General features: G+C 42.4%; 1 pseudogene; it reads right to left on the bottom strand.

Moving 5' to 3' along the window:
* On the bottom strand, positions 1–1,529 carry LOC101718568 (translation machinery-associated protein 16 pseudogene; annotated as a pseudogene).
* Positions 1,530–26,165: the final 24,636 nt, after the last annotated feature.

The raw sequence follows: 26,165 nt of genomic DNA, 5'->3' as shown, positions 1-26,165 counted from the left end.
TTAGGCCACAGGAGTCATTTCTTCATCCGAGTCACTTGATTTGGCTTTTAGTTCCAATTGCCCTAAATCTTTGTCTATAGTTAAATTCTGAGTTTTCTTCTTATGCTTCTTAGCAACTGCATCATTCACATAAAGTTTTATCATTTTAATGTTTGGCAATTTCTTCAGATCCAAATCCCATTCCCTAAAGGTTTTCAGACTACTTGCACGTAAAATGTCTGGAATCTCAAGGCCATAGCCTTCCTATTGCTGTCCTTCATGCTCCATCGTCTGCTTGATGACCATCTCCCCGGGCTTGATGGCGCCTTCTCTGCCTGTCCTTGATGCTGTTGTGTAACTCAATCTGCTCCAACTCACTGCTGAATCAATTTAAATACCTTTCAATTAATTCACAAGCGTCTTTCTTTGAATATCTCATTTTTTGGGGATCCAGCTCATTTTGAAACCACTGCAGTTTTTCATCAATAAGGTTGAGACGTAAAGCCTTTTCATTCTTCAATTTTTCCTTCTTTTCTTGTTTGTGGGCCTCTCTTGTAATTTGTGCAGCTTTTCTACTATATGGCTGGATGATTTTTTTTCTGTGCTTTTTCCCTTTGGTGCTTTAGGCATGGTGACGTCCTGGAGGCCACAGGGGACCTCTGCACTCCAGACCACACAGACTCACAGCCCCGAGCAGCGCATCTCACGCCCGCTCTCCAGCCCCTCACATGCTATTCTGAACAAGTCTAACAGGGCCATTTATGAAACAAGTATTTTATAAAGTATACCTTCCCAATAGCTTTATGAGGTAGAAACTTTTTTTGTGGTACTGGGAATTGAACTGAGCCACTGAGCTACATCCTCAGCTCTTATTAAATTTAAAAAAATTTGACAGGGTGTCACTAAGTCACTAAATTGCTTAGAGTGTCCTTGAACTTATGATCCTACTTCAGCCTTCTGGAGTGTTAGAATTGTAGGATGCTGGCAAGGTAGGAACTATTTCTTAATCCCCTCTCCTCTTCCTTCTTCTTCTTCTTTTTTTTTTTTCCTCTCCCAGTACTGGAGATTGAACCCAGGCCAGGCCTTCACACTGAACTACACTTTTAAAAAATTTTTATATTTTGAGACAAGATCTCACTAAGTTCCCAAGACTGGACTCAAACTTGTGATCCTCCTAACTCAGCCTCCCAGAGTGCTGGGATTACAGATGTGGACCATCACATAATATTCGTTTTATAAATGAAGAAACCAAGATTCAGAGACATGGAATCTCTTTCCAAGGTAACAAAGTAGGAAACTCTCTTTTGAGCCCAGGACTGCTTTGTTTTTTTTTTGGTACTGGGGATTGAACTTGGTACCTTGCACTTTTGAGGCAGGCGCTGGAACCACTGAGCTAAATCCCTGGCCCCTCAGGAATGCCTTTTACAATCAAGGTCTGCACATCTCCTGTTATGTCTTAACTTTTTCCAGCCTGATGTCCTTATCCAGATGATAAACTGCCAATGACCAAGGACTACATCTTGGCCTTCGTTATATTCACCTCACCTCATCCGTCAGGCCTAACCCAGTCCTTGTCCATGAGGTCCTCACTATCTGTGAACCAAGACTCTCTGCTTAGAATTATTTTCCTCCTCACCTGTTATTCCCACACTTTAATTCTAGGCTCCCTTCCTCTTCACTGGCATAACTTTGGTCATGAAGTAGATCTGTATTCAAATTCCAGCTCAGCCGCTTACCAACAATGTGGCCTGAGGTGAATTAACTTCCCCCGGCTGTAGCATCCCATGTTAAAATGGGAATACTAATCTTGGTTGTTGTGAGGACTGAAGAAAATAAAAGACAATCAAGTGGGAAAATCCTACGTGTGGCTGGGTGTAGTGGCGCATGCCTATAGCCCTAGGCAAGAGACAGGTGTGGTTGGGCTGGGGATTTAGCTCAGTGGTTCCACCGCTTGCCTCAAGAGCGCAAGGACCGGAGTTCGATCCCTGGTACCAAAAAAAAAAGAGACAGGTGTAGTGGCACACTCCTGTAGTCCTAGCACTCAGGAGGCTCAGGCAGGAGGATTGCCATGAGTTGGAGGTCAGCCTGGGCTACATAGTGAGTTCAAGGCCAGCCTGAACTACATAGGGAGACCCTGTTTAAAAAAAAAAAAAAAAAAGGAGCCAGGAGGCTGAGGCAGGAGGATCACAAGTTTGAGCTTAGCTTGGGTAATTTAGTGACTTACCAAAATAAAAAATAAAAGCTGGGTATCATGGCACAAGCACACAAGAGTCCCCAGCACACGGGAGGCAGGAGGCAGGAGTTTAAGGCCAGCCTGAACCACACAGCGAGACCCTGTCTCAAAAAATCCAACATAAATAAATAAGAATAAAAAATAACTGGGTATGTCCTTGAGTTTGAAGGTCCTAGATTTAATCCTGGTCACCTCCCCAACAAGTCCAACATATGGAAATTATTGTTGTCTTTGCCCCTTACCTTTGTTGTCAAGCCTTCAAGCCTAGCTAGACACCCGGAGAGGTTCATAAGCACCTGCTGAGTTACACAGTGTGTGGAGGGAACACTGGACCCAGAGTCGGGAGAACAGGATTTTAAAACTGGTTTATGGTCCTTGGTCACTGTTTCTCTCTGAAACTGTTTTTCATCATAGTTGGGGTCCCTAACGTCTCTTGCAGCTCTTAGGCAAGGTATGAGTGCATGTACATTTACCCATCCCTGGCCCTCGGACCTTCCCTTGATCCAAATCCCTCCCATTCAAAGTTGCTAGATTCCTTTTGGCAGAAGGTTCTTGTCCCAGGAGCCTGGCTGTGGTTCCCAAGGATCCCTGACAGCCTAGTGCCACCAGGGGGTGCCCTGGTCTCATTCTCAGAAAGCCAGCTCCGGTTTCTGGGCGGGGCTGACAGAGGGGTGTTGGGAGCCCTCCTGGCTCCCAGGAGTGTGTGTGGGGGGGTTGCTATCTCGGTGGAAGGCAGCTGAGCCTGGGGTGATCCGGAAGATGGATGACTCAAACCTTTTAGGCCTTCCGGAAGCGTCAGAGGCCCAAGTCTACCCTGGTTCTGCTGTGGAGAGTCCGGCACAGGGCCAGAGGAGGAATGCCTACATAATTTGTGCAAAATGCTAACACTTAAACTGCTGGTAGGGGCAGCACAGGCAATGCCTAAAAGCCAGCAGAATGCTTCTAATTCAGCCTTCTAGAGCTGAAAGTTAAAATATCAGGAATTTTATGAGCTAGTTGTTGAACATAGTTATTATAAACATTAAATTATATAAATTTATAACTAATTATATATAAACAAAGGTATACCTCAAACTCATCATTGTGTGTTTTTTGTTTGTTGATTTGTTTGTTTCGGTGCTGGAGATCAAACCAGGGCTTCACATATGCCAGGCAAGTGCTCTACCACTGAGCTACATCCCCAGCCTACCATGTAATTATTATTACTTTTAAAATTTTTCAACACTGGGGATTGAACCCAGGTCCTCATGCATGTTAGCCAAGTGCTCTGCCATGAGTTATAACCCCAGCCCTTTTAGTTCTTTATTTTTTTTGCAAATGCATTCTTTTTTTGGTACCGGGGATCGAACTCTGGTCTTTGCACTTGTGTAGCAGGCGGCGAAACCACTGAACTAAATCCCCGGCCAGCAGTTCTTTATTTTGAATACAGGGTCTCCCTAAGTTGTTCAGGCTGGCCTTGAACTCACAGTCCTCCACCCTCACTCTCCTAAGTAGCTGGAATTATAGGTTGCAATTATTTTTATACATTTTACCATCATCTGTGCTCTTGAAATGACTTTCATTTATTTTACTTTGTTTTGTTTTGTTTTGGTACCCAGGATCGAACTCGGGTCCTTATGCTTTCGAGAAAGGCGCTGGAACCACTGAGCTAAATCCCCGGCCCTATTTTACTTTATATGATAGAAAGACTATATAACAATATGGTACTTGTTATATCTCTTCCCAACTATTTATCTGAGTGATAGAAATACTATATAATGGGGTGTACTACATCCTACATCTCTTCCCAACTACACAGTCAGTTATACCACATTGATAGCTTAAAATTGATGGATTCTGCAATCAATGACTAAATGGCAAAAGTAATCTTCCTTTACAACCATCACCTAGGGACAACAGTGGTGGAAAGAGAGAAGGAAGAGACAGAAAAGTACTTATTTATTTCAACTGTTTACATCATTGAGATCTATGAACACTCCAAATCATGTCCTCTTCTCCCAAACCAGTTGTTGAATTTTTACTAGTACACCTCTAGTTCTGGCTGCACTCTGAACACGCTGTGATTTTAGGCTGTTTCTTCCAGTCTCCCAGCATTTATGTCTCATTTTGTAATTTATAAAAGGGGAGAATCTTTTGTGTGCTGGGCACAGATGTCAAGAGCTCCTGACTTTGGCTGTGGGAATGGCTCTGTCAATCAGGCTCCCAGAAAGTGGCACTGTGGACTGACTCAGGGGTACAAGCCATGTTGTTTTTCTATTGTTTTTTACTGTGTTGATAAAATCATCACCCTTATGTTTTTCCAGTTGCCTCCAGCCTTGTTTTGGGGAGATCTAGTCCCTTATGCTTCTGTAGAAGGACACAGCAGCAGGAGATGAGAATTGGAATTTCTTTGGTGACATCAGTCAGATTTTTCTCAAAAGAGAGATGGGTTTGCTGCAGATGGCCCAAACATCAAGTGTCTATATACTTCATTTGCTGCAAAGTACACACTGTGTCTCACATTCAGACTTACTTCTCAATCAGCACAACCGAGCTCTGTCTTCTGGAGTTAAAATTTTCAATTACTCCCCAAAGAAGGCACCCCAAACCTTGATGTTCCTTCTCCAGCTCTCTCAAAATCCCTTCTCAATAATCAGCAATCCAAGACTAGTGACGTTAACCTCCCTGTTCAATCACTTAGGAAAAGGAGTGATGGAAAGGGAGAAGGAAGAGAAAGAAAAGTATTTAACATATGTAAATATACACAAGGAGAAAAGAACCTCAAGTAGAGGTTGTAATTCTCACCTCTGCCATCTATTCTAGGGCTGATCTTGCATTCCTTATTCACTATTATTGCAGGTTCCTTTTGCTTTCAGTCAGCAACACAGGGTCCAGTCTATGCCCACGGGAGAGACTCAGCCATCCACTCCTGAGACATCTGTGTCCTTGGAAATCTTCTTGTATAGGACTGCAGTAGACTTGCGGGAATTTTCATGGCAGGATATTGCAGTGAGAGTAGGATTTTTCTGGAATACGGTAGTCTATCATGATCTCTCTGACTCCACTTTTTGGTAAAAACCTATTTCTCTTTGATCACCAGAGTTTAGAATCATCAAAAACACCAGATTTCTTTTTTTAATTATCAAACTTTAATTGATATAGTAATCCTACAGGATAAACAATAAGACAGCTAGTCAAGGTTATTTATTTATTTATTTATTTATTTATTTATTTATATTCTGGTACCAGGGATTGAACTTAGGACCTGGTGCTCGCCAGGCAGGTACTGTGCGACTGAGCTACATCCCCAGCCCAAGATGTGATGTTCTGATTCAGGTATGTACTATGTAACCATCAAGTCAGAATAAGTAACATATCCATCACCTTAAAATTTTATCACTTTCCTCTGGTGAATACAATCAAAATTCTTTCTTCCAGGTATTTTAAGATATGCAGTGCATAATTATTAACTATATTCATCTTACTGTGCCATTGAACACTAGCACTTACTCTAGCTATAACATTGTGCCTTTGGACTGACCCTTGAGCTCTGTCACTCTGCCTCTATTGTAGGGCAGAATTGTAAAGCTAACAATATTTTCCAGATTCTTTTGCAGCTAAGGTTCTGGATGTGAATTAGGTTGGGTTTTTTTTTTCTTTGTTTTGTTTTTGGTACTGGGGATCAAACTCAGGCCCTCCTGCTTGCCAGGCAGGCACTATGCTGCTGAGCTGTATTCCTGGCCCTGTGTCTGTATTTTTTCTTCTCTTTTTTTGGGTACTGGAGATCAAACTCAGGACCTTGCACTTTCAAGGCAGGCAGTGGATCCACTGAGCTAAATCCCCAGCCTATCTTGTGTGTATTATTTTTTTTTGGTACCGGGGATCAAACTTGGGTCCTTGTGCTTTCGAGGCAGGCACCAGAACCACCGAGCTAAATCCCCAGCCCTTGTGTGTATTTTTTTAAGGCAGGGTCTCAGTATGTAGTTCAGGCTGGCCTTGAACTTGCCATGACCCTCCTGCCTCAGCCTCCGGAGTGCTGGGATTACAGGTGGGTGCATTCATCTTTACCACACTCTCAGGACATTTTTTTTTTTATTAGTGGGGTTGAACCCAGGGCCTGCACACTGAGCTACATTCAAAGCCCCTTAAAAATTTATTTTAGGGGCCGTGGTTGTAGCTCAGTGGTGGCGCTGCCTGCCTTGCAAGTGCAAGGTCCTGAGTTCAATCCCCAGTACCAAAAAAAAATTTTTTTAAATTTTAGGGCCAGGGATGTAGCTCAGTGGCATCGCACCTGTCTGGCAACTGTAAGGTCCTAAGTTTGATCCCCGGTACCAAGAAAATGTTTTTAATTTTATTTTAAGTCAGGGTCTTACTAAGCCACTACGTTGCCCAGGCTGGGCTTAACTTGTAGTCCTCCTGATTCAGCCTCCCAGAGTGTTCGGATTATAGGTCAATATCTGTAATGTCATGCCACCAAACACGGCTAAAAGTTTTTAACCTGTGATCTGGGAGCCAATGTAGGATTCATCCAGTAGTTTAGTTTATTCAATTATACAAGTGAGGACATCAGAAGGGTTTGGGGACCAATCTACTCTGAAGTGGACTCTGGTCAAAATTTCATTTGTCACTTAACTCCCACTGCCTCATACTGTGTCTCCGTACTTAGCCTCTCACCTACCCTTCAGTGATCTCCTCTGTACTACTGGACCTAGCAACCAGTAAATAGTACTTCCCAGACTTCATTGCTAGGTGGGTCATTGCTAGGGCAGGCCCATGGCGGTTCGGTTATATATGAAGGAATAACACTTTTGCTTCAGAGGATGCCTTAGCTTTGGCAGAAGTGGGCCCTCTAGCATTGTCAGTAGAGAGAAAGGAGTTGTGGGCTTCAGCTCAAGAGTGACAGCAGTTTTCTGGGTACTAGAATATGTCACTTTTTTTTCCCCAGTACCAGGGATCAAACTCAGGTCCTTGTGCTTTCGAGGCAGGCAGCGGAACCACTGAGCTAAATCCCCAGCCAAGAACATGTCACGTTTTACCCATAGCTTTTGCCAGCATCGTCAAAGTCTTTGTAATCTAGTCTTTTTATTAAATACATTTCTACTTGAAACATGTGGAATGGTCTCTGTTTTTCTTACTGGACACTGATTAGTACATTTTTAACAGCCTACACCTGGTGCAGCACAGAGACATTCTGGGTCTCCAAGAATTAGTGGGCTACTGTCTCATTGTCCCCAAATGGTCTGGGTATTTGTCCAAGCATGAGTCCTTGGAGAAAATCCAGAGATTTATAGGCTGGACTTGCGTTGTATCATTGGATCTTTCCTGAAGGGATCTATATTTTCTTTTTATTCAATGGTTTGTGACTCATTGAATAAAAATTGATTCATGTATGATGATTTATACATGGAAATTGCATGAGATAGAAATTATCTGTTGCTGAGTATGGTGGTGCATGCCTATAATCCGGGAGGCTGAAGCAAGGAGGATCACTTGGAGTTCGAGGCCGGCTTGGGCTACATAGTAATTTTAAGGATAGCCTGAATTACATAGTGAGACCTTGTCTCAAAACAAAACAGAAATTATCTACTGTGTCAAGATAGTCTTCAGTTCACTGATCATCAAGGCATTCTTGTTTTTTCTGTTATTGGATTAAAGTTAAATAGGAAGTTGGCAGGCTGTCTATGATCAGTTATTTTTTCCAAGTATTTCTCTAAGTCAAATCATTCTGATTTCCCATCAGTCCTACAGCTTATTTGTCATTCTTCCCAGATTGTATTTCATGGGTAACTATTACCACCTGGTTTCTACCAACCCAGAATCCTCCCAGCCTCCTTGAGACCAGAGTTATTTCAATTGTAGACCCATCCACCACTTTCCTGGCTTACAGAGGATAGTTAGTAAAGTGATTTAAAATTATTTTGGTAGTTCAGTTGTCAATTGTCCTTTAGATTTACTAACAGAGGTAACTGTTGGGCCTTTTCAAAGAATATAATTATTGGGTTGGTCAGCAAGATACATATACAGTTAAGTAAAGCATTCTTGCCTCCTGAGATGTTTTAATTTCTTCCTCAAATTCATGCTGAGACTTCTACTGTTGTACAAATTAACGATACACCAGTATCACATCCAAGTTTGCATAAACCAGCACTTCAGATTGCTAGGATAGCTTGATCTAAAATTATATTCAAGCTTTTCTTAGTTAAGTACCCTCCAGATCCTAGTCTCCTGATTTTTCATTAAACAGAGCAGTAACTTCCTGCAATGTTTTTCTTTGATAAGACCTACTCTTCCTTATTTTTTGCCTGCTTTTCTTCTCCTGGAATATACTAGGTTTGGACTTTAGTCCTGGCCAAGGGGCCAGAAGGAACTTGCGTTTCTAGCAACAATAATATTCTCAGTAGAAGGAGGATCAAATTATTTAGGCAAGAGAAAAGGGAACACTTCTTTAGGATTCAATAGCCCACTGTACTGTAACTAAGAAATTTAGTCTTATAGCTTGGAGTAAATTTATCAGAAAAATCTTTCTTAATTTATCTACGCTTAACTGACTTTCTGGATTAAGTGATGTTCTCCATGACCATTTCCCCCCCCACATTAAAAAATTTTAGTTAAAATTCATCCAACATATAATTAACCATTTTAAAGTGCTTAATTCAGTGGCATTTAGTGTATTTACGATGTTGTGCAGCCACCAACTCTTAGTTTCAACTTTTTCATCACCCCGTTAGTAATTCCGCATTTCCCCTCCCTCTGGTAATGACTAATCTGCTTTGTTTCTATCGCTTTGTCTATCTGAATATATTATATATGACAGTTAAAGCTATGGGTTAACTCAACTAGATTGAGAGGTCCCCAGATACTGGTTACACGTCACCTCCGATGCGCCTGCGCGGGTGTTTCTCCATGAACGTTTGAATTGGCCGATTTAGTAAGGCAGAGGCCGCCCCAGTGTGAGCGGGCATCATCTCACCCCGCAGCGCCTGAAAAATTTCACCCCTCTTTTTCCACCTCGCTGTTTAATCTGGGCGATCTCATGTCCCCTTACCCTGCACCCAGACTTGGATTTATAGCACTAGCATCCCGGTTCTCAGGCCTTCAGACTTGAGTTACACCACTGACTTTCTTGGGTCTCTAGCTTGTGGGCGGCAGATTGAGGGACGGCTGGTCTTCATAATCCCATGAGCAATTCCTGTCCCGCACCTCTCTGTCGGGGTTAAACCCAGGGCCTTTGCACTGAGCCACATTCTCACTCCTTTTTTTTGTTTTTTAATTTTTTAAAATTTTGTTTTGTGGGTTTTGTTTGTTTGTTTTGGTACCAGGGATTGAATTCAGGACCTTGCACTTGTAAGGCAGGCACCACTAAGCTAAATCCCCGGCCCCGTTTTGTGTTTTTTGAGACAGGGTCTCGCTATATAGTTCAGACTGACCTCGAATTTACTACGTAGCATAGGCTGGTCTTGAACTCATGGCAATTCCCCTGTCTCAGCCTCCCGAATGCTGGGATCACAGGTGTGTGCCAGCGAACACACACAGTGAGAAAAAGTGTAGCCTCCCATCCCTTTTTGATTTTTATTTTGAGACAGGGTCTCAACAAATTGCTAAGATGTCCAGGCTGGGTTTGAATTTGCAATCCTCATTCCTCATCCTCCCAGAGTCTTGGAATACAAGTGTGAAGTGAACCACCTTGCCTGGCTACTCTCACTGATGCTCTCCTATTGATTCTGTTTCTCTGAAGAGTCTTGGTTTTTTTTTGGTACCAGGGATCAAACTCGGGACCTTGCGCTTGTGAGGCAGGTGGTGGAACTGCTGAGCTAAATCCCCTGCTCTCTGAAGAGTCTTAAGACATCACATAAAAAGGATCACACATTGGGCCAGGGATTTAGCTCAGTGGTTCTGGCACCTGCCTCCAAAGCACAAGGTCCCAAGTTTGATCCCTGGTACCAAAAACAAAACAAAACAAAAAGGATCATGCAAAATGTGACCTTTTGTATCTGGCTTACTTCACTTAGCATAAGGATTTTGGGGCTCACCCAAATTGTAGCAAATATCAGTATTTTTTCCTCTTTTAGGCTAAATATTCTTTTGTTTCTATATTCCACATTTTACTTATCCATTCACCTGTTAATGAACACTTGAGTTGTTGCTACCTTCAGACTATTATGAATAATGCTGCTATAAACATTGGTGTACAAGTTTTTCTGTGGATAAATGTTTTAGTTTCTCTTGGGGATTATACATAGGAGGGAATTGCTGGGTCATATGCTAATCCTATGTTTAATTTTTTTAATTAATTAAAAAAATTATTTTTCAGTACTGGGGATTGAGCCCAGGAATACTCTAGCCCTGAGCTACATCCCCAGCCCTTAAAAAAAATTTTTTTTAAAAAATTTTAAGACAGGATCTCTTTCAGTTGCCCAGGTTGGTCTCAAGCTTGCAAACCTCCTGCCTCAGCCTCCTAAGTAGCTGGGATTACAGGCCTGTGCCACTGTGTTCAGCATGTTTAAGTTTTTTAGGAATCTACCAAACATTTTTACATGGATGAAGTATTTTGCATTCCTACCAGCAATATACAGGGGTCACTATTTCTTTATATCCTTTCAACTTGGTACTATCTTTTTTATTAAAGTTGTCCTAGTAGGTGTAAAGTAGTATCTCATTGTGTGGGTTTTTTTTGTTTTTTGGGTTTTTCTGTCTGTCTCTTTGTTTTTATTTTGTTTTTTGGGTTTTTTTTTTTGGTACCAGGGATCGAACTTGGGTCCTTGTGCTTGTGCAGCAGGCAGCGAAACCACTGAGCTAAATCCCCGGCCCTGTCTGTTTGTTTTTAGACAGGGTCTCACTATGTAGTTCAGGCTACATAGTGTGACTCTTCCAATTTTCTTTTTCTTTTTCTTTTTTTCAATATTGTTGGGCTCTTTGGTCCCTGTAGTTCTATATGAATTTGACAATTGGTCTTTCATTTATGTGAAAGAGACCATTGGCGTTTTAGCAGGGATTATGTTGAATCTGCAGATTGAAGTGGGGAATACTGTCATTTTAACAGCATTAAGTCTTCCAATCCCTAAAGATGGGATACCCTTCTATTTACTTATGCCTTCTTTGATTTCTTCAATGTTTGGTTGTTTTTAGTAATATAAGTCTTTTACCTCCTGAATTAAATTTATTCCCATGTATTTTATTCTTTTGGATGCTGTTGTAAATGGAATCATTTTCTTAATTTGTTTTTTGGATTGTTTGGTATATAAAAACAAAACTATTTTTATTATCCCCCCCTTTGGGTTACTGGATAGAAGCAAAATTATTTTTTGTTATCCATCCCTCTTGTTTGGAGGTACTGGGGGTTGAACCCAGGGCCTTTGCATTGAGCAACATCTCCAACCCTTTTTTATTTTCTAATTTTAAGACAGGTACTCACAAAGACACAAGTTACCCAGGTGGGGCTTGATCCTTCTGCCTCAGCCTCCTAAGTAACTGGGATTATAGGTTTGTGCCACTGAGTTTGGCTTACTAAGTACTCCCACCCCACCTGGCCACCAACATCCAGTACTGTGTATTGAACCCAGGACCTCTGAACTGAGTTACATCACAGCTCTTTTTTTTTTTTTTTTTGTACCAGGGATCGAACTCAAGTCCTTGCACTTGGGCAGCAGGCGGCAAAAACACTGAGCTAAATCTCCGGCCCACAGCTCTTTTTTTTTTTTTTTTTTTGATTTTCAGAATTTACTCAACAGCTTGAGCTTGAACGCATCCTCTGTCCCCATGCAGGCTGTTGGGAATCTCTGAGGAATTTTAGATTTCCACAGTGAGGTGGCCATAGTTGAGCCTTGGGAGTTGGCACCTGAGTCATTAATGGCAGCCCTTTGGAGGAATCAGTGGAGTTCAGCCTCTCAGGTTCCAGGAACTGCCCAGTGCCTGCTCTTTCAGTGAGAGGCTTGGTCAACTTCTCCTTGGAATCCATGAGCTGCTCAAGTACTCTTCCAGTAAATGTACACTTTTCCTTAGGTTCTCCCCAGCCGGTTTCTGTATTTGCAAATTTTAAAAAGCCATTTTAGAGGGAACCAGTTGGATCTCAGTGGTGGAGAGGAGGAGGAGGCTTCAGTGCAGATTCTGAAGACAATCACCTTTCTGCCTGTCACCTGTGAGTGAGAGGCTGCCAAGCAGTGACCCGGAGCTCAGCAGAAGGCTGCAAAGGCTGCCTGAGTGAGGCTGGTTTCCACATATCCATTTCAAAGCAACCAAATGCTCTCTTTCCCCTCTTCTCTACTTAGGAAAGTTTCCTACAGTCTTTACTCCAATCCTTTGCTTTTCTTTGTTTTGTGTCTCTGCCCTGGCTATCCAAGGTGCCAAACAATGGCCAGTAAGAGCGCCAGAGTCTTCTCTGATTCCAAGATATTTCTGTGAATTGTTAGCCTTTGATTGAGCCTGAAGAAACTCAAATGATGACTTAATCTTTGCCTCTTTCCCCAAGGATTCCACTGTGAGAATTGTGGAGATAAATCCTGCTTCTGTTCAAGCTATTCATTTAAATGGGTTGATTGGATGCAGTGTTGTCCCCTGATGCTGCATGTCTGTAAACCAAAGATATTCTTAAATGTCTTTTGCTTTTTGGGAAAATGTTTAAATGCATCATGTGTGCTACCTGGCTTCAGTTTTGCTTGTCCCACAGCTCTTTTTTAAAAAATTTTTAAAAAATTTTTAGGACCGGGATTTGATAAATTGTTAAGTTGCCCAGGCTGTGCTTGAATTTGTGATCCTCCTGTCTAGCTTCCCAGTGTAGAGATTACAAGTGGATGCCATTATGCCCAGCTTGCCTAATACATTTTTGAGCAACTATATTACAAAAACAATCCTTGGGCCTTGCTGATGAAACCCTGTTACAATTCAAACTCTAAGCCTTGCCTGGATCCCCAGAATCCACACTTGCAAGAAGTAGGCTGTGCTGATCCATCAGCCCAGAATCAATTAGGAGCATCGATTGTTTTAAAAGTGAGAATTTAGAGCCAGGGATTTAGCTCAGTAGTTCAGATGCCTGCCTCGCAAGCACAAGGTCCTGAGTTTGATCCCCAGTATCAAAAAAACCCCAAAAAACAAAAACTTAGAGTATAAAAGTGAGAATTTAATATAAATTGTTTTTAACCAAATGGTAGAAAGTCCAGAAGGTAAAAAGGGAAATTAGTAAACTATTGCAAAGAAAATTACTTTAAGAAGTAGCTATTACACCTATGCCAAGAAAATGAAGAGGATGGTATTATTTCAGCTTAGAAGCTGGAACTAAGGTGGCCATGTGGAATCTGAATTTGAGATAAGCTAGATAATGTTTTAGCCTGAGTCTGCGTCATGTGATATTTGGAGCATATCTGGACTTTAAAAACTATTCATTGTTTATCTGAAATTCAAATTTCAGTGGTGCCCTGACATTTTCTTTGCTGTATCTAGAACCCCGGCTGGACCCAGACACTGAAGGCTGCTTGGCAGTGACAGATGTGTCTGAGGGATCACAGTGAAGTTGATTCTGTGAAAGGTAGGAAAGCTCAAACTGACATCACTGGCTGGTGCTGAAGCAGCTGCCAGAGTGAAAGTCATTGCCGAGCTGGGGTTGAGAGGAGCAGGAAGTGGATGGGAGGTTTCCCCCTCCCTTCTGGCTTTACGGTTTCCCCTCTGGAGTCCGCTTTTGGCAGCTGGCAAAAAGAATGGTGGTTTTCTGGGTCTACTCTGGCATCCCAAAGCAGGGCAGAGACAAATAGATTAATAACTGGTACAGCGGGGCAGCTACCTGGAGGAAGCTTCCTGTTACTGTGACAAAATATCTGAGACAAGGAAAGTTTTATTTTGGCTCATGGTTTCAGAGGTTTCACTTGGCCCTGAAGTGTTGAGTCTGTGGTGACACAGTACATCGTGGCAGGAGCATGTGGTGGAAAGGTCCTCTTCACTTTATGGCTGGGAAGCATAGGGAGCCAGAAAGGGGCTGGGTCAATATCCTCAAGGGCACATGCCCTCCTGCTAGGCCCAATTTCCAAGAGGACCCACCACCTCCCAATAGCTGGGGACTAAGCCTTTAGCATATGGCTCTGCACACTGAGCCCTAAGGTCCCAGAGAGGCCTTGAGCCCCTTGTTTAAAACCATTCTGCCCCCAAGGCCCTACCACTTTGGATCTGTGATGGGTATGGCAGCCAGCAACCATTCCCAAGATCTTCTTAATGATTGTGGGGTCACATAAACTTTGATTGTTGTAGGCTCCTATAGCCCTCAAAGCCCCAAGCCCAGTCTTGGGTTTATCACACCCCTTCATTGCCCCCAGAGAGAGAGAGAGAGAGAGAGAGAGAGAGAGAGAGAGCGCGAGAGCGAGAGAGCGCGTGCATGCCCAGCCCAAATTGTCCCCTCCCCCCACTCATAGGGCCATCTTCAGACTCTGCTTCTCTGAGGTCCTGTGAAACAGCTGGGCAGCTATAAGCAGCCCAGCCCCCCAGCCCTGTGAAAAGCTGGATGGCTTCCTCCACCCTCTTATGGGCCCTGAAAGTAACTGGACAGCCCGATCTAAGTGGCTTGGCCTGCTGAGGCCACCAGGAAGCAGATGGGCAGCCTCATCCATCAACCTTCACCCTGGGAAGTAGCCTGGGGGCCAGTTCCAAGCAGTCCAGGCCATAGAGACCCTGAGAATCAGTGGGCAGCCCTGCCTACCCACCTACCACCTCAGGAAACAGCTGAGCAGCCTACCCTGAGTGGCACAGCCTGCCAAGGCCCCTAGGAAGTAGCTGGGCAGCCCTGTCCATCCTCCTGCTGCCCCCAGAAGCATCCAGTTCTCAGAAATTCAGCAAGCTGAGGCTTGGAGAAGCAACCAGGCAGCCCTGCTCATCTACCCACAGCCTTGCAAAGCAACTGGGTAGGCATGCTCATCTACCTACCACCCCAGGAAGTAACCAAACAACATGCCCTAAGTGGTTTGCCTTGCTGAGCCCTTGTGAACCAGAAGGGCAGAACTGCTCACCAAACCATGGCCCAGGACCCAGCTGGGCAGCCCATGCTGAGCAGGTTGGCCCCTGGGGACCCTGTGAAGTCACCCATGAAACCCTTGGACTCTGATGGGCATTCCATTTGGACCTGGTATGGTCAGGTCCTCATGTGGCTCTCAGACACTGAAAGACTCTCAGTTCCATTACAGGGCACGCTGTGCTACACCCACCTGGCCCACCAGAGTGACCCCACTCCCACCAGGCACTTGGAAACTGATGCCTCATCACATGCATGGGTCTGCCAGTGTGCCCCTGTCCCCTTACAACCTGCTGAAACTGACAGGCACCCCACACCTGTGGCTGGGGCACCACATCCAGAGTTGCCAATGAACTGCTTAAGAGCACTGCATCCCAGCTAGCAGCATAATCCCATCTCTGCAGCCTCGGCCACCAGGATACTCACAGACATTTCTGATGCTGATTACACCAGAAGAAGATACAGATGGTACACACAAGCCCCAAGGTGGAACCAAAGTTAATGCACCATATCCAACTGACACCCAAGGGCACATTGCCAGGAGAGAGTCATGACAAAAGTTGCCTTTAAAAATTAGTAGAGACAACAGATCTGCCAGATGCAAAAATATTTAGATGGGGAGATAATAAAAGTGAAAAAATAAGGCAACAATAATTGAATGGGAGGGAACCCTTCCAAACTCATGCTACAAGGCTATGCCAACAACCCCAATAGCAAACTAGACAAAGGCACAACAAAAAAAAAAGAAAATCACAAACCAATATCCCTGATAAAAATATTGTAGATGCAAAAAGGAGAAGATCAAATTATCCCTGTTCGTAGATGGCATGATTTCATATATAGAAAAACACATGTCCATGGATTAAAAGAAGTGATATTGTTAAAATGTCCAATCTGGGTGTGGTAGTACATGTCTGTGATCACAGCTGCTTGGTAGGCTGAGGCAAGAGGATTGTAAGTTCAAGACAGCCTGGAAATTTAGTGTAAAAAGGGGCTGAGGATAAAGGTAAAGTGTTTATCTTGCATGGGTGAAGCTCTGGGCATAATTCCTGGCACCACACATACACACACACACACACACACACACACACACACAATACAACTTAAAATGATCTAAAGATTCAGTGCAATTCCCATTAAAATACCAATGATATCTTGGAAATGGAAAAACTTCTAAAATTTGTATCGAATCATAAAACACCTCAAGTAGCCAAAGCATTCCTCAGCAAAAGAACAAAGCTGGAGGCATTATAATACAGTGATACCCTGGTTGTCCAATGGCTCCAAGCCTGAACTTTCCACTACTCCGACAGCAAAGTTTGAAAAAAATATCTGTTTGGTATTCACAACTTTGCCTGATTGTTGAACTGAAAATCCAACTTGAAAAAACCTATAGGGGCAGACAGTGAGTCACATGCCTGAAACCAGACACAAATGGCTGACTCTTAAATCTAAGAAGTGCTCTCTCCCAGACAACGTATAGTGCTTGTAGCCAGGTGTGGTGTGCTCCTATAAGCCCAACACTCAGGAGGCTGAGGCAGGAGTATTGCTGTGAATTGGAGGCAAGCCTGGGCCACATAGTGAGTACAGGGCCAGACTGAACTACAAAGAGAGACCCTGCCTCAAAATAAATAAATAAATAAATAAATAAATAAATAAATAAACAAACATATAGTGCTTCAGATGGACAGCAGCTCTACCAGATCCAGCAAGTCACCATGCCTGCAGGCCAGGACCTTGCCCAGCCCATGTTCATCCAGTCAGCCAACCAGCCCTCCAATGGACAGGCCCCTCAGGTGACCGGCGACTGAGGGCCTGAGTGGGCAAGGCCAAGGACACCCAACATAATTTTTGCCATACAGCCCCAGGCAATGGGCACAGCCTCCCTCCCCAGAGGACCCTGATGACCTCAGCGCCTCCTGCAGGCTAGGACACTGATGCACTACACCCTACACCTGGGGACCGAGATTCTCCAACAGAAAGATGCAATATTTTTTATTTCCTTTTTTCCCTCCAAGGAATCAATAATTCATTATGTTGATATGTGTGTCCAATGCTATGAAATGAGAATATTAAATAACATATTTATGGCAAAAAAAACCCCATATAGTGCTTACATTAGTGTGTTAAAAACATTCTTCATTGTGCTTTTTTGTGTGTATTTTATTTGTGTAAAATATAAACATGACTCAAAAAAGCCCTAGCAATACCACCAGTAAAGCTAAGAGGAAAACTGTGAGAACCACGATAGAGTTAAAGAAATCATTTCAAAATGTGTTAAGGTCCAGGAAAAGTGAATTTATAAGTGTAATTCTTGGGCCAATTATTCAGTTTTCCATTATTTCTTATGACAAAAATATGTTCAATTCTTGAACTTTTTGGTGTTTGAACGTGAATTTGGAATGAATTGAGTTTGACAACTAAGGATCACTATATTTGATTTAAGACACACTATAAAGCTAGAGTAATCAAAACAGCATGGTACTGGCATAAAAAGCAACATACAGACTTATGGAATATAACAGAGAACTCAGAAAGAAATCCTCATATTTACAGACAAGTAATTTTTTTTTTTTTTGGTATCAGGGATTGAACTTGGGACCTTGTGGTTGGGAGGCAGGCAGCAGTACCACTGAGCTAAATCCCTGGCCCACAGACAACTAATTTTGATAAAAGCAGAAAGAAAATACTTTTACATTGGAGAAAGAAAAGTCTCTTCAATATGTCATGCTAGGACCTGGGTATGGGGGCACGTATTTGTAATCCCAGTGACCTGGGAGGCTGAGGCAGCATAATAGAAAGCTCAAAGGCAGCCTAGGGAGCTTAGAATGATTCTGTTTCAAGTAAAATTTTTTTTAAAGGGTGCTGGAATGTAGCTCAGTGCTTGAGCACATCTCTAGCATATGTAAGGCCCTGAGTTCAAGACAACTAACAAAGTAGTACTGGAAAAACTGGATATCCGATATCCAGAAGAAAGAAACTATATCCCTGTTAGGGTTTAGATCTAAAATATCACCCAAAAGTCTCATGTTTGGAGGTGGAGACTGGTTGGAAGGGGCAAATCATTAGGGGTGCAACATATGTGTATTCTCTTGGAAGAGCTTTTCCTTTCTCTCGCTGCTTCCTGGCCTCAATGTAGTGAACAGGTTTCCTCTGCCATGCCTTTCTGCCATTTTGTTTCTGCCTTGGAGCAAGCTGACTATGGACTGAACCCACTGAAATTGTGAGCCAAAATAAATCTCTTCTCCTTTAAGATGTGGGTGTTGGGTATTTTTTTCCTAGTGATGAGATAGTGACCAATACAGGAAAATTTGTACTAAGACTAGGATCACTGATGTGACTGTGTTCAGAAATCTTTAGAACTGGTTTGCAGGAGGCGTTTGGAAAAGCTTGGAGATGCAGGCTAGAGAAGCCCTACAATGTGATGAGTAGGTCCTGATGTGCAGTACTGTTCAGAGTGCAGAAGACCAGAATGCTGAGAAGAATGTGAACACCAAAGACCAGGCTTGGGAGGTTTTCAGTTGGAAACAAGGACTCCATTGGCGGTTGAAAGAGAGGGCATGTGACACTCTGACAGAAAATTTGTCTATATTTTTCCCATGTCCTCAGACTTTGCAGGAAACTGAGATTAAGGATGATAACTAAATGAACTGGTGGAGGAAATTTCAAGTCATTCCAACATTCAGGCTGTGGCATGGTTGCTCCCAGCTGCTTTTAGCTAGATCTACAGTGAGAATCAAGTGTAAATAGCAGAGGGGGCAGGGATTTAGCTCAGTGGTTCTGGCGCTTGCCTCGAAAGCACAAGGTCAGGAGTTTGATCCCTGATACCAAAAAAAAAAAAGAGTAAATAGCAGAGATAAATGATTTGAAAAGTTTGTAGTTAGGAAATGCTAGCAAAGTGTGGGCATAGGAGACCACAGTTGCTGAAAACATTAGCATTAAAAATTAAGCCAAGCTATAGGGAAGGGTGAAGGGTGGAGGGGGTGAAGGGAGGGCAAGGGAAGGGGAAAAAAATAAGAACCAAGAGACTCATGTAATGGTACAAGATCCCAATGATGAGTGTAATTGTATTTTATACCTAAAATGTACCAATAAAGTTAATGGGGAAAAAATAAAATTAAGCCAAGCTGGCCGGGGATTTAGCTCAGTGGTTCCGCCACCTGCCTTGCAAGCACAAGGATCCAAGTTCGATCCCTGGTACCAAAAAAAAAAAAAAAAAAAAAAATTAAGCCAAGGGCCAGAATGTAGCTCAGCAGCACAGTGCCTGCTTGGCAAGTGCAAGACCCTGAGTTCAATTTCCGGTACCCCCACCCCAAAGCTAAGGATTTTGTATAGAAACAAGAAATATGTCCGGAGGGCATGTCAGCAATCAGCAATACCTCACCCATTAGCAATACCTCACCCATCATAGTATCAAGGGTGGAAAACTATAAATCTTTCTTTTGAGAAGAGAGTCCCTGGCATTCCTGCTCATTTGTGCATAAGGAAGTGCATCCTGAGTTTTGAGTCTCAGGAGACTTTGGATTTGGAGTTTTTGGCAATGCTGGAACTTTAAGCCTTTGGCAGGTCTTAGAGATAAGCTAAATGCATTTTTCATAGTAAGATATATTATTTTTTTAAAAAGATACATTGTAGGGAACAGGGAAAGGGGACGTTACTAGAACCTCTGCAGTAAGTCCTAGTCTCCTGCGAACCCCGGCAACACAAGGCAAATTACAGGAAAGGTAAAAAATTGAGACTTTGAGAAGAAGCTGAGTTTTGGGTCTGATCAGTGCTGCTCTGGGCAGCAAAGACAAAAGCCCCCAGTTTACCGCACCTTTTATTCAGTACATCAGGAGAAACAAACAAATGTAACAAATGACTTGCAGAGAGTTCAGTATATCTGCATAAACAAAGTGTAACAATCCAAGAACAATGAGGAACCGAGTAGATGAAGATTTTATTCCTCCCAGAATGTCTTCAGCTGGTGTAATCTTGTCCTGGAACATCACAGCATCACCCAGTCATTGAGATTTCAGTTGTGACCCAGGGCCAAAATGGAATTATGTCTCAAAATACCATAGCTGGCCTGTAGGCAGGAGAACTAGGCCTAATCAAATGGTTTTTCCCTAAAATTATGTAGCATTGCTCCTGACAATACATCTAAGCCTTTTGGGGACCAGAGGTGGAACGTTATTGTTTAGGTCTAAATTTTCTCTTATAGAGGTGGGACGTAATCAAAGAGGGTATGTCACTGGGGGTGTGACTTGGAAAGTCATATTCTCTTGGTTTTTTTGTACCGGGAATCGAACTCAGGTCCTTGCGCTTTTGGGGCAGGCGGCAGCACCACTGAGCTAAATCCCCGGCCCTAGGTGTATTCCCTTGGAAGGGGTCCTCTTTCCTTTTCCTGCTTCCTAGCTGCCATGTGATGAACAGCTTTCCTCTTGCCATGCCATTTCTGCCTTCGAGCCAGACAACTATGGACTGAAACCAGTGAAACTGTGGAGGGTATTATGTTAAAGTTCTCCTTTAAGTGGCAAGTGGCAAGTATTTTTGTCTCAGGAACGTGAAAGTGACCAGTGCAACCCCTGCCTTTCACCACTTACAAAAAATGACTCAAAATTGATCAAAGACTTAAGTGTAAGATCTAAATCATGATTATTCTGACCAGTTACTTGAGCAGAAAACAGTTTAACATCTCATTCAATCTTCAGCAGTTCTGTAAAATAAGTATTATCTCCAATTTTCAGATGAGGAAATAAGGGTTCAGCAAGTTTAAGCAACATATCTAATCCACGCAGCAAGTTAATGTTTGACCCAGACCATGAGTCTTCTGACTCTGTTCATTTCACCATGAAATATGCAAGCAATAAAATGTTGCACAAGTAAAAAAAAAAAAAGATCTAAATCATGAAACAACTAAAGAAAACACAGGGGAAAACACCTCAAGACATTCGGTTTGGCAAAGGTTATTTGGGATATGACTCCAAAAGCATATACAACAAAAGCAAAAATTGACAACTGAGATCACATTAAACTAATAAACTGTACAGGAAAGGAAATAACAGAGTAAAGAGAAAACCTACAGGATGGGAGAAAATATTTGCAAACTATTCATCTGACAAGGGATTAATATGCCAAATATACAAGGAGAAGAACTCAACAGCAAAAATCAAATAATCCTATTTTTAAATGAGCAAATGGAATTGGGGGTAGCTCAGTGATTGAGCACTTGTCTAGCAAGGGCCTGGGTTTGATGTTCAGTACTGCAAAAAATAAGCAAATAACCTCAATAAGTATTTCTCAAAAAATATAAAGGGATCAACAAATATATGAAAAATATTCAATATCTCTAGTCATCAAGGAAATGAAACTACAATGAGATAGCTCACTCCAGTTAAGATGCATACTATCAAAATGTTATAACAAATGCTGACAAGGATGTGGAGAAAGGGAAACTCTCATACACTGTTTATGGGAATGAAAATTAGTAGACCTAATATGGAAAACAGTATGAAAGTTCCTCAAAACACTGAAAATGAAATTACTATATGATCCAGAAGTCCCACTTCTGGGTATCTATCCAAAGGAAATGAAATCACTATGTCGAAGAAACTCTACTTACAATAGCCAAAATATGGGATCAACCTAAGTGTCTATTGATAAATAATTGGATAATAATATATAGTGTATACCATATTATTCAGCCATAAAAAATAAAGAAATTCTGTCTTTTTTTTTTCTAGTACTGGGAATAGAACTCAGACCTTGCGCTTGCCACGCAGGTGTGGTAGAAATTCTGTCCTTTGCAATGACATGGATGGAACTGGAAGGAATTATATATTTTTAAAACTTTTTTTATTAGTACATATTTGTCATACATATTGATCACATTCATCAGAGGGAATTTGTACCTATACATAATGTATCTTAATTCTTTTTTTCCCCATTCCCCTCCCTACCCTTCAACCCTTCTCCTGGAACCCTTCTCCTTCCCATTTTCAAAAGCTTTGTTTCCATTTTTTCCTTCCATTCTCTTTTTTTCTTTTTTCTTCCTTCCTTCCACCCTCATCCCTCCCTTGTTCACCTTCCCATTTGTACGTGTTCTTCCTACTTCCCAGTATCCATCTGGAGGGAATGATACTAAGTGAAATAAGTCAGGCACAGAAAGACAAATATTGGCCGGGGATTTAGCTCAGTGGTTCCGCCGCTTGCCTTGCAAGAGGAAGGATCCGAGTTTGATCCCTGGTACCAAAAAAAAAAAAAAAAAAGAAAGACAAATATGACATGTTCTCACTTTTGTGAGGAAGCTGAAAAGTTGATCTCATATGAGAATAGTGGTTACTGGAACCTGGAAATGGTACAGGTGTTGTCAATCAGTTGAGGGTTTGTTTGGTTGATTCAGATAGAAATAATGAATTAGCAAAGTGAAGCTTTGCTAGTAGTGGTTCTGGGCTTTGAGTGCCAAGGGCCTCAGCCCTTAGTGTTACAGCTCTGGGTTCTGATGTCACTGGCTGACACGAGTTAATACTGGACACCACTGTTCAACGCTGCCACTGCCTACTGCCACCAGTTGATACTGGTTAAAGCCAGATGTGTCAGCCAACACTGAGAGTTACTGGTCTCTACTGGTGATCTTTGTTAGCTGCTGGTCTCTAAAGCTCTTTAGGGTTAAAAGCTCCTAGTGTTCATAGCTCTTCTTGAAGCAACTACTCTGTTCACACTACTCGGGATAAGAATCTGAAGTAGATTTACAGGACCTTCTGAGACCACATTAAGTAAATAAATCATGAATGTATTTACAGGACCATTAGAGCAAGGCTTTATTTGAACAGAACCTCTGCTACACCACAGCAGGTCTCTGCACAAGAGGAAGGCCTCCTGACCAAAGGAACATGAGGGGACTGCTGCTTATATAGTAGGAGGTACATGTATGGTCCCCATTGGTCAAGCCTGCTGATTCAAGACTACCCATTGGTCCAAATTTGAGCCTGGTGATTGGTCCAAATTCAAGATTGCTAATTGGTTGGTCAAAATTGGTCTAAACTCAAGCCTTCTGATTAGAGCCTACTGATTGGTCCAAATTCAATTTTACTGCATAGTTCAAATTCAAACCTTCCGCCTCCAGGGCAGAGACATCTCCCAGAACTTGTAGGAAGCACCTGAAATAGTTGCCACTGTCTGGTTGCAGTTTCCACGGTTGCAGTTGGGTGTGGGGAATTGTTGGGAGATGGAGCTAGTTGATTGACAGCTGTCATGTCTCCATGAAAATAGCAGGGCTAAAACCAGAGAATCCTCATAGGGCTAGCTGTGTTAATCACAGATTACTGGGGCTTGAGGGTGTTTGGGGCATTCCTAATGGGGATTCCTCTCTGATCTTTGCTACATTAGGGGCAGTTTCCCAGCTGCTTCTACAGAGAGGCAATGATAGCATCCAGAGAGACAAGGGCAGGAGAGGGGCACTGACTGACAGCCGAGCTGTACCTCCTGGTAGAGAGGCCTGAAGAGTGGCCACAGGTGTTTGGAGGTGACAGGGGACCCTGAGGCAGACCGTCCTGGTCCAGTCTCCGGGGACCAAGGAGAAACAAGGGAAAGCGGGGTGAGGGGGCATGACAGCTGTTGTCCAAACCACATCCCCCTATGGCCTCATAGAACAAAGAGGGGAGAGTCAAGGGCTTCTCATTTGTCTCACAAGGAAAGAGGAGATGGGGAAGAGCATGGTTACTATGCATAAGAGTGCAGATGGATAGACAGAATAACTTCCTTGCAGCACTGGGAATTGAACCCAGGGCTGTATACATGCTAGGAAAGTGCTCTTACACTGAGCTACATCCCCACCCCTTTCTTATTTTGAGACAGGGTCTGGCTGAGTTGTCCAGAATGGACTCAAACTTTCAATCCTCTTGCCTTGGCCTTCCAAGTAGGTGAGATTACAGGCATCTGCGACCATGCCTGGCTGGAGGAATAACTTCAAATATTCCATAGTGCAGTGGAATAATTATGCTTGACAATTAACTATATATTTGAAAGTACCTATTAAAGAGGATTTTGAATGTTCGCAACACAAAGAGATGGTAACTGTTTGGGATAACAGATGTGCTGGTAATCCTGGTTTGATCATTATGAGAGATATAGGCTAGCCCTCAGTCTTATGTGGTCAACGAACTAGTAGGGAATTGAAAGTTAGAAGTAGACCTGTTGTCAAGGCTCTGACATTAAAATAACACACCAGGAGATGAAAGGAAGTCAACAAAGCCTTCAAAGACTATGTGATTAAGCAGAGATACCAAGAAGCCAGAACCAAGACAAAACAAACCCACTGAGTCAGGAGAGGGATCTTCCCTATTCCATGACCCAGTTAGTAACTTTCTCAGATGATAAGGTGATAAGGGGTAAACATGTGTATAGAACAGTCACTAAAGTAACCTAGAGTTAGCTTTACTTTATTAGCCTAGTAAAAATCACACCCTGAGGGCCAGGGATTTAGCTCAGTGGTTTTGCCGCCTGCTGCGCAAGGGCAAGGACCTGAGTTCGATCCTGGTACCAAAAAAAAAAAATAATCACACCCTGAGATGGAGACTTAAGATGATAATGAGACTAGTTGCTTGAAGAGGCATGATAAAGAAGAGCACAGGGCGAAGCTAAAACCTCTGTATGCAAGGACACAAGGAGTAACTGGGCCCTTCTCTACTCTATAGGTGTCATAAAAGCTATACCTCTTTGTTCTTTGGATCTGGCTGGGATTTCTGTCTCCCACGGGGTTTTCCCCTTGTGCTTGTGCATAAGAATAAAAAGCCTTGTTCCTGCCAAGGTGCTTCTGTTTAATTCTTCCAATAGCACAAGAGCCCAAGGAATAGGTAGCAATTATACACTGTAAACTTGTACTGAACTATCACACATATGACCCATAAATATGTACTATTACTATCTATTAATTAGAAATATTTTTAAATGAAAGAAGAGAGAATAAATAATTTGGTTAAAACAGCAATCACAAAAAATCTTTGTTTATTGCTCTTAAATTCTGCCTTCTTCAAAGAGATCTTTTACAAATGGGAAGGAGACCAAGAAGTGGAGGGAGAGGGGAAGAATGGGAAGGGAAGAAGATGAAAAAAGAATTAAGATGTGTTATATACATGTACCAATTCCCCATGATGAATATAATTATTGTGCACTGCAAACATGTATTACTAAAATTTTTTTTTAAACAAAAACCAAAACAAAAATAGTTCTGCCTTCCACAAAGTTCTAGAACACGGATATAACTCAGCCAAGCTATTTACCATTTTGCAATAAAGATGTCCTTTCTTCCCGCTATTAATCCCTTCTTCCTCATTTCTGTCTAAGACCTCATCAGAATGGCTATTTCCTTCTGGTTGGGGCCACTTAGAAATCACTAAGAACACAGAGTTTCCCTACATCGTGTCTACTCTTCTGAGCCCTCACCAGAATCACCCTTAATGTTTTGTTCATAGCAATTTTGGCCTTTTCCAGCATTCAGTTCAAAACTGCTCCAGCTTCTACCCATTAACAAGCTCTAAAGCCACTTTGAAAGTTTTAGTTATTTGTTACAGTAATACCCCACTTCTCTTAATACCACTTCCCTTCTTATTTCTCTTATACTTCTATAACAAAATACTTGAAACTGAGTTATTTAGAAAGAACAGAAATGAAAAAAAAAAAAGAAAAGAAAGAACAGAAATTTATTTGCTCACAGCTCTGAAGGCTGGGAAATCCAGGATGAAGGCACCAGCATGTTCAGTTTTCTGGTAAGGGGATGGGGATTTAGCTCAGTGGTTCTGCCGCCCTAGAAAGTGCAAGGTCCAGAGTTTGATCCCTGGTATCAAAAAAAAAATCAGTTTTCTGGTAAGGGTCTGGTCTCTTCCCAAGAACACTGTTCTTCGGAGGGAAGGAACGCTGTGTCCCAACATGCCAGAAAGAGAAGGTTAAAAAGGTATGAACTCCCTCTGTCAAGCCCTTTCATAAGGGCACCTAACCCATGCATGAGGG

The sequence above is a fragment of the Heterocephalus glaber genome, unplaced genomic scaffold, assembly GCF_053883595.1.
Source record: "Heterocephalus glaber isolate CG9 unplaced genomic scaffold, H.glaber_assembly_v1.0 deba00001452, whole genome shotgun sequence".
Taxonomy (NCBI): domain Eukaryota; kingdom Metazoa; phylum Chordata; class Mammalia; order Rodentia; family Bathyergidae; genus Heterocephalus; species Heterocephalus glaber.
Note: the sequence above shows the minus strand (reverse complement) of the source record. Positions and strands in the feature narration are given on the sequence as shown.